Raw genomic sequence first — 13436 nt, 5'->3', positions numbered from 1 at the left:
AGTGAGCAAAATTAGATGCATATATTCAGTTTGTATTCCTTTTCTGAATTTTCTCTTTCTTACATTTTAAAAGAGAACTAAAATGACTTAAACACTTGAATTAGTAGTGTGGACATTTTAAGCTGCCAGCAATAGCAGAATGAAAACTTAGAATTTTGGCAATTTTTAATTCATGCAATTCAGGGTGCCAGTTCTTTACCAAGTTAAGCTTTTGTAGTCTGTAAGACTATATTCTTTCCAGTTAATTTACTCATGGTACCCTTGTGTTCAGTTCCTGTTGGTAACTATTTCAACCTCTTACTAGTATCCTCTAGTCCAATTCCCTGCTTCATTCATTCTCAGAATCTGTTCATGTGCTTCTAGTTTATACTTTGATCTGCAGTGAACCTTATTTAAATCCCTTTCTCATCTTGTTTGAAAAGACAAAGCTTCGTCATAAGGACCACCCATATGTGGTCTTAACACTGTCCTTTCATATTTTCTCTAAAATATTGCCACATTTCCAAACCCTTATTATTTCTCTGTTTCTTTCCATGTTAAAGTGGTGAAATTCTATGTTTAAGCTTTAAACACTTAACTGATGTTTCATGTTCTCTCTAACAACTTCTTTGACTGGACACCTTTAGAGCTGGTTACTCATAATTGGAATCCTCACTTAGATCTTCATTCATCCATACTTGAGTATATGTTCAAAAGAAAATATTTTGGGGTGGGTGTGCCAGGTAGAGTGCAGAAGTTACCATGTGAAAGGACCTGGGTTTAAGCTTCAAGTCCTTACATCCAGGGGCTGAAGTTTAACAAGAAGTGGAGTAATGCTACACATATTTATCTCCCCCCCCATTTTTATCTTTCTTTGCTTCTTGCCCTGTTTAAAAATGAGTGTAGAGAAGAGTGAAGTTTTGAAGGCACTGAGACTCAGAAATAGCCCTGATGGGGAAAAAAAAGAAATATTTTTATTAATTGCTTTGTACTTAGAGGCTAAGAAAATTGTGCTACATATGCACAATGAAATAGTACTCAGCTGTTAAAAAGGATGAAATGATCTCTTTTGCCCTTATCTTGGAGCTTGAAGGAATCATGTTAGGTGACATAAGCCAAAATGAGAAAGATGAGTACCATATGATCTCACTCATAGGTGGAATCTGAGGAACAAGGACAAAAACAGAAAACACAAAGTTTAGTGTTTTTTAATTTAATTGTTTATTTATAAAAAGGAAACATTGACAAAACCATAGGATAAGAGGGGTACAACTTCACGCAGTTCCCACCACCAGAACTCCGTATCACACCTCCCCTGACAGCTTTCCTATTCTTTAACCCTCTAGGAGTATGGACCCAAGGTCATTGTGGGATGCAGAAGATTGAAGGTCTGGCTTCTGTAATTGCTTCCCCACTGAACATGGGCGTTGACAGGTCAATCCATATTACCAGTCTGTCTCTCTCTTTCCCTAGTGGGGAAGGGCTCTGGGGAAGCAGAGTTCCAAGGCACATTGGGGTTGACTAAGCTTTTAACAGAATCAGCATGTCAAAAGACTCCACCTATGTATTAAAAAGACTCAGTATGTGCTTTAAAAATTTTGAGACATTCAATCAGTTTTCCTTGTCTCATATTACTTAAATAGTAATTTATATGACTACAAATTAATAGGAGTGTACATAAACACCATTCCCACTACCACTCCTCCTACCCCTGCCCCATGAAGCTGAACATCCACCCTAACCCTCAACCCAGGTTTTTTACTTTGGTGCCCTACTAAAAATTTAGCAGAAGAATGAAACTGAACTACCTTATCTCACCAGAAACAAAAATAAACTCCAAATGGATCAAACACATGGATGCTAGACCAGATACTGTCAAATACTTAGAGGAAAACATTAGTGGAAAACTTTCCCACCTAAACTTCAAGGACATGTTTTATGAAACAAACACAATTGTAAGGAAGACTAAAACAGAAACAAGCCAATGGGACTACATCAAATTGAGAAGCTTTTGCACAGCCAAAGAAACTATCATACAAATAGAGAGACCCTTCACAGAATGGGAGAAGATCTTCACATGCCAAACATCAAGACACGAGACTAATAACCAAAATATACAAACTTAGCACCAAAAAAGCAAATGATCCCATACAAAAATGGGCAGAGGATATGAACAAAACATTCACTACAGGGGCGATCCAAAAGGCTAACAAACATATGAAAAACTGCTTCTGCACAAGGACCCGCATAAGGATCCCGGTTCAAGCCCCGGCTCCCCACCTGCAGGGGAGTCGCTTCACAGGCGTGAAGCAGGTCTGCAGGTGTCTATCTTTCTCTCCTCCTCTCTCCATTTCTGTCTGTCCTATCCAACAATGACAACAGCAATAATAACTACAACAATAAAACAACAAGGGCAACAAAGGGAATAAATAAATAAAATAAATATTAAATAAATAAATAAAAATAAAAAAAGAATAAAAAAAAAACTGCTTCTGGTCGCTGATTGTCAGAGTAATGCAAATGAAGACAAAATTGAGATACCACCTCACTCCTGTGAGAATGGCATACATCAAAAAGGACAGCAGCAACAAATGCTGGAGAGGCTGTGGGGACAGAGGAACCCTTCTTCACTGCTAGTGGGAATGTAAACTGGTCCAGCCTCTATTGCGAGCAGTCTGGAGAACTCTCACAAGGCTAGACTTATACTTTCCATATGACTCAGTAATTCCTCTCCTGGATATATACCCCAAGGACTCCATAACACCCAACCAAAAAGAGGTGTACACCTATGTTCATAGCAGCACAATTTGTAATAGTTAAAACCTGGAAGCAACCCAGGTGCCCAACAACAGAAAAGTGGCTGAGAAAGCTGTGACATATCTACACAATGGAATACTACACAGCTATTAAGAACAATGAACCCACCTTCTCTGACCAATCTTGGATGAGCTAGAAGGAGTTATGTTGAGTGAGCTAAGTCAGAAAGTTAAAGATGAATATGGGATGTTCCCATTCATAAACAATAGTTGAGAAAGAATAACAGAAAGTAGAGTATTTTGACTGGGTTTGGTATACTGCCCCAAAGCATGGATCTCTGGGAGAATCTTTAAGGTTCTGGTGCAAATCGGTGGATAAGGATCTAAGTGGGGATTGAGAGTGTTTTGCAGACACCTGTCATAAGGAGATGGGTGACTCTATCTATATCTAACCACTGTACGGTAATCATTCATTGATTCCCCCCCACCCTCCCAACCAATGAAGTAACAAAAGTGTTGCAGTTAGATAAAAATATTTTCTCATTCAGCCAGTGAGCATGGTTCTGTTAAGAATTGGAAACTAGTGGAGTTTTAATAGATTCTCAACAGACATTTAATGAGTAAACACCATTTTAGGATACCTTTATTCTAAAAGATTGCATTATTTAATACTTATAATACTGGACTCTGTCAGCAACATTGTATTATAAGACTCTTGTATATTATAAAAGTGAAAATACTGTATATGTCAAATGTTCATTTTGAAAAATTTAAAATAAAATACTGTCTTCCTATTGCTCCCTGTTGGCTCCTGTATTACCTTTCCTGCAGACACTGTTTTTTTGCGTAAATTGTCCTATAATCTCAGTAGAACATCTGCTGTTTGGTTCTCATGTTGACTCATATCTGCTGTATTTTGGGGAGGATAGAAAGATTTAGTAATATTTTTAGAGAAAAGGAAAGTTTAGCAGTTCCTGTAGGCACCATGATTTAATAGTATTAATAAATTGAATCTGTATGGTACAGCTACATTTTCCAAGCATATTTTTATGATTACATTTCAAAAGAGTACTTTCTGTTTTCATGTCTGTTTTCTTAAGTCTTATGCACCCTTTGATCCATAGAATTCTGATGTATCATCTTTGCCTCCACCATGAATACTCAGAGCAATGTTTGTTGTGACTTTTTGATTGCTAAGCTCAATGAACAGTAATTATGTGATGAGTGAATTAATTAACATAGCATGTCACAATTGAGATTCAGTGTACACATTGTAAGCTACAGTATTCCAACTTATATGAATAATTTTGTATCATGTTTTTCCTCAGAGAACTGTGGATAAGGTAATAGAATAAGAATAAAAGAAGCAAAGTTAAATGTGGGGAGGAATAAATGAACTTTATTTGGGGAAATGAAAAAGAAAAGCTGAGAGATGAGAAGGTGATAGAGATAATATGATTATTAATGTTAAGAAACAGGAAACTTAGCACATACCACACTTTTTAAAGTTTAAAATAATACTTTTAGTTTGGATGTGAAGATTGTTCTGGAACAAGACAATGGCCTACTTGAAAGAAGAAAAAATATATGTGTGTGAATATTATTTGTTCATTTTATTTAATTTTTAATTATTTATTATTAGATAGAGACAAAAATTGAGAGGAGAGAGGGAGAGAGACAGACAACTGCAGTCCTGCTTCTCCACTCCTGAAGCTTTTCCCCTGCAGGTGGGAACTTGGGACTTGAACCTGGGTCCTTGCTCACTGTATTGTAAACAATTAACCAGGTGTGTCACCACCTGGTACTCAGAAGAAATATTGTTGAATTTAAATCCTTTAATGCTAACATTGGATGTCTTTTAAAGCTTCTTGATTTTTATTCCAGATCACTAATCTTTCTGAGATTGTGTCTAAACAAGTACTTTTTTCTTTACATTATAACCTGGAAAATGGTAAAGTTACCAGCCATGCCTGCTATCATAACTCTTTAATTGCTGTAAAAGTAGAAGTTAGTCCCTGAATTAATCAATATCTGCAGTTGAAGTTATCTTCTTATTGTGAGTGATAGACAAGGAAGTCGGTCCCAGAGGTCATTGCTTTGAAGCTTGCTGAGTGGTTGGTGTGGGGTGTGCAGTGGGATTCAGTTATAAATGCATGCTGGGGGTCTCTAAATAATAAGAATGGAAGTTTTGGGAGTCGGGCAGTAGCCCAGAGGGTTAAGTGCATGTGGTGCAAAGCCCAAGGAAAAGCATAGGGATCCTGGTTCGATCCCCCGTTCCCCACCTGCAGGGGAGTCACTTCACAAGCGGTGAAGCAGGTCTGCAGGTATCTATCTTTCTCCCCCCCTCTATGTCTTCCCCGCCTCTTTCCATTTCTCTTGCCTATCCAACAATGACATCAATAACAACAATAATAACTACAATAACAAAACAACAAGGGCAACAAAAGGGAATAAATAAATATAAAAGAAAAAAAGAGTATACCACTTATGAAAAAAAGAATGGACAGGCTGGGTGGTGGCACACCTGGTTGAAGGCATGTATTACAATGCACAAGGACCCAGGTTTGAGGCCTGCAGCGGGGAAAGCTTTAGGAGTGGTGAAGCAGGGCTGCAGGTGTCTCTCTGTCTCTCTCCCTCTCTATCACCCCCCCTCTTGATTTCTGGCTCTCTCTATCCAATAAATAAAGATAATAAAAAAAACATTTTAAAATGGATATTTTATTTGGATCAATTGTCTACTTTAAATGTGAATTTGCAGGTCATAAGTGTGGACAACCCTGAGAACAGGAAGAACTGAGAACGGGACGAATGAGTGCTCAGGGAGATATAGTCAGAGTTCCTAATAGTCAGCTTTTGTTTTTTGGCTTTTAAAAATTTTTTTTTAATTTAAGAAAGGATTAATTAACAAAACCATAAGGTAGGAGGGGTACAATTCCACGTAATTCCCACCACCCAATCTCCATATATCCCACCCCCTCCCATGATAGCTTTCCCATTCTCTATCTCTCTGGGAGCATGGACCCAGGGTCATTGAGGGTTGCAGAAGGTAGAAGGTCTGGCTTCTGTAATTGCTTCCCCGCTGAACATGGGCGTTGACTGGTCGGTCCATACTCCCAGTCTGCCTCTCTTTTTCCCTAGTAGGGTGTGTCTCTGGGGAAGCTGAGCTCCAGGACACATTGGTGGGGTCTTCAATCCAGGGAAGCCTGGCCAGCATCCTGGTGGCATCTGGAACCTGGTGATTGAAAAGAGAGTTAACATATGAAGCCAAACAAATTGTTGAGCAATCATGGACCCAAAGCTTGGAATAGTGGAGAGGAAGTGTTAGGGAGGTACTCACTGCAAACTCTAGTGTACTTCTGCTTTCAGGTATATATTTTGGACTAGTTTACGAATATGTGTGAACATAAGCTCTCTCTCACAGAAACTGGTGTATATCTAGGTTATGGGATTTTGTTAGAAAGTGAACCACCTGAGATGAAATTAGAGTGTACTATAAAAGGAAAGGGCTCACCCGAGTAATGAAGCTGAAGGGTTGTCATTCCACACGTGCAGTCTCTGGATACAGTCTGAGGTGAAACATGTTGAGGTGGCAATCGTTGCGTCGGTTAGGTTGTGATCGGCGGATGCAATATTATTTGGTATGGATTGGGAGATGCATACTGGAAAGTGGGCCCTATCCAAGGGTTCCAGGACTGGGGGAAGTAGGGGCTCTATAGTGGAGAAGTGAGGTTCCTGCTGTCTTAGGGTTCAAAAAGACAATGGATAGTTAATGTCATCATCACATTATTTGGTAATTGGGTTAACTTTGAAAAGTCCTTTTGTTATGGTTTGCTGTACAGTATCCAGTATCTTGTATATAGCTGTGCTATTGGATGCTTCTGATCTACTTGGTCTAGGCTTTTGAGAGAGTCCGCATATCAAATACACAGTCTATATATTAAAAAGATTCAGTTTGTGTTTTGAAAACCTTTGAGACATACAATTGATTTTCCCCATCTCATATTAATCAACTACTGATTTATATGTCTACATTTGCTAGGAGTGTACATAAACACCATTCCCACCACCAAAAGACTGTGACCCATCCCTCCCACCCACTCCCACCCCCCCACTGGCCCAGGAAGCTGCATGTCTACCCCTCACCACAGGGTTTTTACTTTGGTGCCCTACTTATAATTTGATCAGGTCCTGCTTTTAGTTTCCCTTTCAGATCTTCTTCCTCAACTTCTGTTGATGAGTGGGATCATCCCATACTCATCTTTATCTTTCTGACTTAGCTCACTTAACATCATTCCTTCTAGCTCTGTCCAAGATGGGTCAGAGAAGGTGGGTTCATTGTTCTTGATAGCTGCATAGTATTCCATTGTGTATATATACCACAGCTTTCTCAGCCACTCATCTGTTGTTGGGCACCTGGGTTGCTTCCAGGTTTTAGCTATTATGAATTGTGCTGCTATGAACATAGGAGTACACACCTCTTTTTGGTTGGGTGTTATGGAGTCCTTGGGGTATAAGCCCAGGAGAGGCATTACTGGATCATATGGAAGCTTTTGAAGCTTTAGAATAGTATAGGGTGGCTTGGGGGACGACTGTCAGTAATAGTGAACTGGATGAAGTAGTTTGTTCCTGGGTGGCCAGGGACCGATAGTGCAGTGGGTTTTATATGTGCATTTCTGTCTTCACAATGATTTATGACTTTGGACATAGAAAAAATTTATTGAAGGCATTTGTCAGCTATGACAGAAAAGACTTTTTTATGCTTACATGAAGAATTAGCTCCATTTTTTATTTCTGGGTATTCTTTGAAGCATCTGCATATAGACCTGAGCAACTCTAAGGCAATTTGGATAGTACTATTTGCCAAATTACTTCAACAGAAGAACAAAGGATGATGAGAACTCCAAAATGTTCTCACGAATGCCTGTTTTGCTTTTGTATACATTTAGGGGTTGGACACATTTTTTTTTTTTATTTAAATTTTTAATTTAAGAAAGGATTAGTGAACAAAAGCATAAGGTAGGAGGGGTACAACTCCACACAATTCCCACCACCCAATCCCCATAACCCACCCTCTCCCATGATAGCCTTCCCATTCTCTAGCCCTCTGGGAGCATGGACCCAGGGTCGTTGAGGGTTGCAGAAGGTAGAGGGTCTGGCTTCTGTAATTGCTTCCCCGCTGAACATGGGCGTTGACTGGTCGGTCCATACTCCCAGTCTGCCTCTCTCTTTCCCTAGTAAGGTGTGTCTCTGGGGAAGCTGAGCTCCAGGACACATTGGTGGGGTCTTCAATCCAGGGAAGCCTAGCCAGCATCCTGGTGGCATCTGGAACCTGGTGATTGAAAAGAGAGTTAACATACAAAGCCAAACAATTTGTTGAGCAAACATGGATCCCAAGATTGGAATAGTGGAGAGGAAGTGTTGGGGAGGTACTCACTGCAAACTCTAGTGTAATCCTGCTTTCAGGTATATATTTTGCAGTAGTTTATGGATACGTGTGCGCATACGCTCTCTCTCACAGAACCTGGTGTATGTCTAGGTTATGGGACTTTGTTAGAAAGTGAACTACCTGAGATGAAATTAGAGTGTACTATAAAAGGAAAGGTCTCACCCGAGTAATGAAGCTGAAGGGTTGTCATTCCACACGTGAAGTCTCTGGATACACTCTGAGGTGAAGCATGTTGAGATGGCAATCGTTGCTTTGGTTAGGTTGTGATCGGCGGATGCAATATTATTTGGTATGGATTGGGAGAAGCATACGGGAAAGTGAGCCCTATCCATGGGTGCCAGGACTGGGGGAAGTAGGGGCTCTATAGTGAAGATGTGAGGTTCCTGCTGTCTTAGGGTTCAAAAAGACAATCAATAGTTAATATTATCATCACATTATTTGTTAATTGGGTTAACTTTGAAAAGTCCCTTTGTTATGGTTTGCTGTACAGTACCCAGTATCTTGTATATAGCTGTGCTATTGGAAGCCTCCAATCTACTTGGTCTAGGCTTTTGAGAGAGTCCGCATATCAAATACGTAGCCTATCTATTAAAAAGATTCAGTTTGTCTCCTGAGAACCTTTGAGACATACAATTGATTTCCCCCTCTCATATTAATTAACTACTGATTTATATGTCTACATTTTGCTAGGAGTGTACATAAACACCATTCCCATCACCAAAGAACCGGGACCCATCCCTCCCGCCCATTCCCACCCCCCACTGGCCCAGAAAGCTACATGTCTACCCCTCACCACTGGGTTTTTTCTTTGGTGCCCTACTTACAATTTGATCAGGTCCTGCTTTTAGTTTCCCTTTCAGATCTTCTAAGTCAGCTTCTGTTGATGAGTGGGATCATCCCATACTCATCTTTAACTTTCTGACTCAGTTCACTTAACATAATTCCTTCTAGCTCTGTCCAAGATGGGTCAGAGAAGGTGGGTTCATTGTTCTTGATAGCTGCATAGTATTCCATTGTGTATATATACCACTGCTTTCTCAGCCATTCATCTGTTGTTGGGCACCTGGGTTGCTTCCAGGTTTTAGCTATTATGAATTGTGCTGCTATGAACATAGGAGTACACACCTCTTTTTGGTTGGGTGTTATGGAGTCCTTGGGGTATAACCCCAGGAGAGGAATTATTGGGTCATATGGAAGGTCCATGTCTAGCCTTCTGAGGGTTTTCCAGACTGCTCTCCACAGAGGCTGTACCAATTTACATTCCCACCAGCAATGTAAAAGGGTTCCTCTGTCCCCACATCCTCTCCAGCATTTGTTGCTGCTGTCCTTTTTGATGTATGCCATTCTTACAGGAGTGAGGTGGTATCTTAGTGTTGTCTTAATTTGCATTTCTCTGACAATCAGTGACCTAGAGCAGTTTTTCATATGTTTGTTAGCCTTTTGGATCTCCTCTGTGGTGAGTGTTTTGTTCATTTCCTCTGCCCATTTTTGGATGGGGTCATTTGCTTTTTTGCGGCTAAGTTTGCTGAGCTCTTTATATATTTTGGTGATTAGTTTCTTGTCTGATGTCTGGCATGTGAAGATCTTCTCCCATTCTGTGAGGGGTCTCTCTGTTTGTTTAATTGTTTCTTTGGATGTGCAGAAGCTTTTCAATTTGATGTAGTCCCATTGGTTTGTTTCTACTTTGGTCTTCCTTGCAATTGGGTTTGATTCATCAAAGATATCCTTGAGGTGTAGATGGGAAAGTGTTTTACCAATGTTTTCCTCTAAGTATTTGATTGTTTCTGGTCTGACATCTAGGTCTTTGATCCATTTGGAGTTGATTTTTGTTTCTGGTGAGATAAAGTGGTTCAATTTCATTCTTCTGCATGTTTCAACCCAGTTTTCCCAGCACCATTTATTGAAGAGAGCCTCCTTCTTCCATTTAATCCTTTGGGCCCCCTTATCAAAGATTAGATGCCCATAGGTGTTGGGATGTACTTCTGGGCTTTCAATTCTGTTCCACTGGTCTGTGTGCCTATTTTTGTTCCAGTACCATGCTGTTTTGATGATGATGGCTTTATAATATAGTTTAAGGTCTGGGAGTGTGATGCCTCCATTTCTGTTTCTTTTCCTCAAGATGGTTTTGGCAATTCTAGGTGTTTTCAGGTTCCAGATAAATGATTGTAGTGTTTGTTCTATTCTCTTAAAGAAGCTTGGTGGAACTTTGATGGGTATTGCATTAAATTTGTATATGGCTCTGGGGAGAATGTTCATTTTGATGATATTTATTCTTCCAATCCATGAGCATGGGATATCTTTCCATTTCTTGGTATCAGTTTCTATCTCCTTGAGTAGCGACTCATAGTTTTCAGCATACAAGTCTTTCACTTCTTTGGTCAACTTTATTCCTAGGTATTTGATTGATTTTGCTGAAACAGTGAATGGGAGTGATTTCTGGATGTCTTCTTCTTCAGATTTAGTGTTTGCATAAAGAAATGCCACTGATTTTTGTACATTGATTTTGTAGCCTGATACCTTGCTATATTGCCTAACAACTTCCAGTAATTTTCTACTGGATTCTTTAGGTCTTTCTATGTATACTATCATATCATCTGCAAATAGTGAGAGCTTGACTTCTTCCCTTCCAATCTGTATCCCTTTGATTTCTTTCTCTTGCCTGATTGCTATGGCAAGAACTTCCAATACTATGTTGAAGAGTAACGGTGACAGTGGGCAGCCCTGTCTAGTCCCTGATCTGAGGGGGAATGCTTTCAGCTTCTCTCCATTGAGTATGATGTTGGCTGTAGGTTTGCTATATATAGACTCCACTATCTTGAGGAATTTCCCATCTATTCCCATTTTTTGTAGAGTTTTGAGCATGAATGGGTGTTGGATTTTGTCAAAGGCTTTCTCTGCATCTATTGAGATAATCATGTGGTTTTTGGCTTTGCTTTTATTGATGTGATGAATGACATTGATTGATTTACGGATGTTGAACCAGCCTTGCATTCCTGGGATGAATCCCACTTGGTCATGATGAACAATCTTTTTGATGTGTTGCTGTATCCAGTTGGCCAAGATCTTGTTTAATATTTTGGCATCTATGTTCATCAGAGATATTGGTCTGTAGTTTTCCTTTTTTGTTCTGTCCCTATCAGCTTTTGGTATCAGGGTGATGTTGGCTTCATAAAAGGTGGAAGGGAGTATTCCTGTTTCTTCAATCTTATGGAATAGCTTAAGAAGTATGGGTATTAACTGTTTCCTGAAAGTTTTGTAGAATTCGTTTGTGAAGCCATCTGGTCCAGGACTTTTGTTGTTGGGGAGATTCTTAATAACGGTTTCAATATCTTTGTCTGTGATTGGTGCATTTAGATTTTGTAGTTCTTCTTGGTTCAGTTTTGGAAGTGCATAGGTTTGTAGGAATTGTTCCATTTCTTCCAGATTCTCTAGCTTGGTGGCATATAGTTCTTTATAGAAGTTTCACAGAATTCTCTGGATTTCTGTGGTGTCAGTTGTGATATCTCCTGTATCGTTGACAATTCTATTAATTTGAGTCTTCTCTCTTTTTTGTTTGGTGAGTCTGGCTAGGGGTTTGTCAATTTTGTTTAATCTTTCAAAGAACCAACATTTGGCTTCATTGATCTTTTGTATGGTTCTTTTATTTTCGATGTTGTTTATTTCTGCTCTAACTTTAGTGATTTCTGTCCTTCTGGTTGCTTTAGGGTTCCTTTGTTCCTCTTCCTCTAAGTCCTTGAGGTGTGTAGTAAGTTCGTTCATTTGGGCTTCTTCTTGGTGTTTAATATGTGATTGTATAGCTATAAGTTTCCCTCTCAGTACTGCTTTAGCTGTGTCCCAAATATTTTGATAGGTTGTGTCTTCATTTTCATTAGTTTCCAGGAACATTTGAATTTCCTGTTTGAGTGAGTGTCTGACCCAGTGGTTCTTAAGGAGCATGTTGTTTAGTTTCCAAATTCTATGTCTTTTAATAATTTTCTGTTTGTTGTTAAAAGTTAGTTTTACTCCACTGTGGTCTGAGAAGATACTTGGGATGATTTCAATGCTCTTGAATTTATTGATGCTGTCTTTGTGACCTAACATGTGGTCTATCCTTGAGTATGTGTTGTGTGGATTTGAGAAGAAGGTGTATTCCAGTTTTTTGGGGTGGAGGAGTCTGAAAATGTCCAAGAGGTCTAGTCTGTCAATCTCTTCATTCAATTCTCTTATATCTTTATTGGTTCTCTTCTTTGTTGATCTGTCTAAGTGTGAGAGTGGGGTATTGAAGTCTCCCACTATTATTGTATTACTATTGATGTATTTTTGAAATTCTTTCAATAGGTGTTTAATGTATTTAGATGGTCCCTCGTTGGGTGCATAGATGTTAATAATTGTTAAGTCTTCTTGGCTGATTGATCCTCTTATCATTATGTAATGTCCTTGCCTATCTTTTATTACTTTATTTAATTTAAAATCTATCGTGTCTGAGATGAGAATGGCTGTTCCTGCCCTTTTTTGTGGACCGTTAGCCTGTATGATAGTTTTCCATCCTTTCACTTTAAGTCTGTGTTTATCTTGTTGTGACAGATGGGATTCTTGCAAGCAGCATATGGTTGGGTTATGTTTTCTGATCCATCCCCCCACCCTGTGCCTTTTGATGGGTGAGTTTAAGCCATTGACATTTATTGATATTATGGATTTAATGTATTGTAGTGCCATTGTTCTAAAAAACAATTTGTTTGCTCTGATATATTACAAGTATTATAGTGATGTTCTTGTTTATAAGAGGTCTTTTAATACCTCTTTCAGGGCCGGCTTGGTGATAGTTGCCTCCTTTAACTGTTGTTTGTCTAAGAAGGTTTTGATCCCTCCATCTAGCTTGAATGAAAGTCTAGCAGGATATATAATCCTTGGTTGAAACCCTTTTTCATTCAGGGCTCGATAGATATCTTGCCACTCCCTTCTGGCTTTTAGAGTTTGAGTTGAAAAATCTGCAGAAAGTCTTATGGGTTTTCCCCTGTATGTGACTTTTTGTTTCTCTCTTGCAGCCTTTAGGATCCTTTCTTTATCCTTACTTCTTCTCATTGTGACTATGATGTGTCTTGGTGTTTTCAGGTCTGGGTTGATTCTGTTTGGTACTCTCTGGGCCTCTTGCACCTTGATATCCTTTCTGTTATTCAGGTCTGGGAAATTTTCTTGTATTATTTCCTCTAGGATGTTTGCTTCCCCTTCCTCTCTTTCTTCCTCTGGCAGGCCAGTTATACGAATGTTACTTCTTT

Source organism: Erinaceus europaeus, chromosome 18, assembly GCF_950295315.1.
Source record: "Erinaceus europaeus chromosome 18, mEriEur2.1, whole genome shotgun sequence".
NCBI lineage: Eukaryota > Metazoa > Chordata > Mammalia > Eulipotyphla > Erinaceidae > Erinaceus > Erinaceus europaeus.
The sequence above is the reverse complement of the archived record's forward strand: the minus strand, read 5'-3'. Positions refer to the sequence as shown.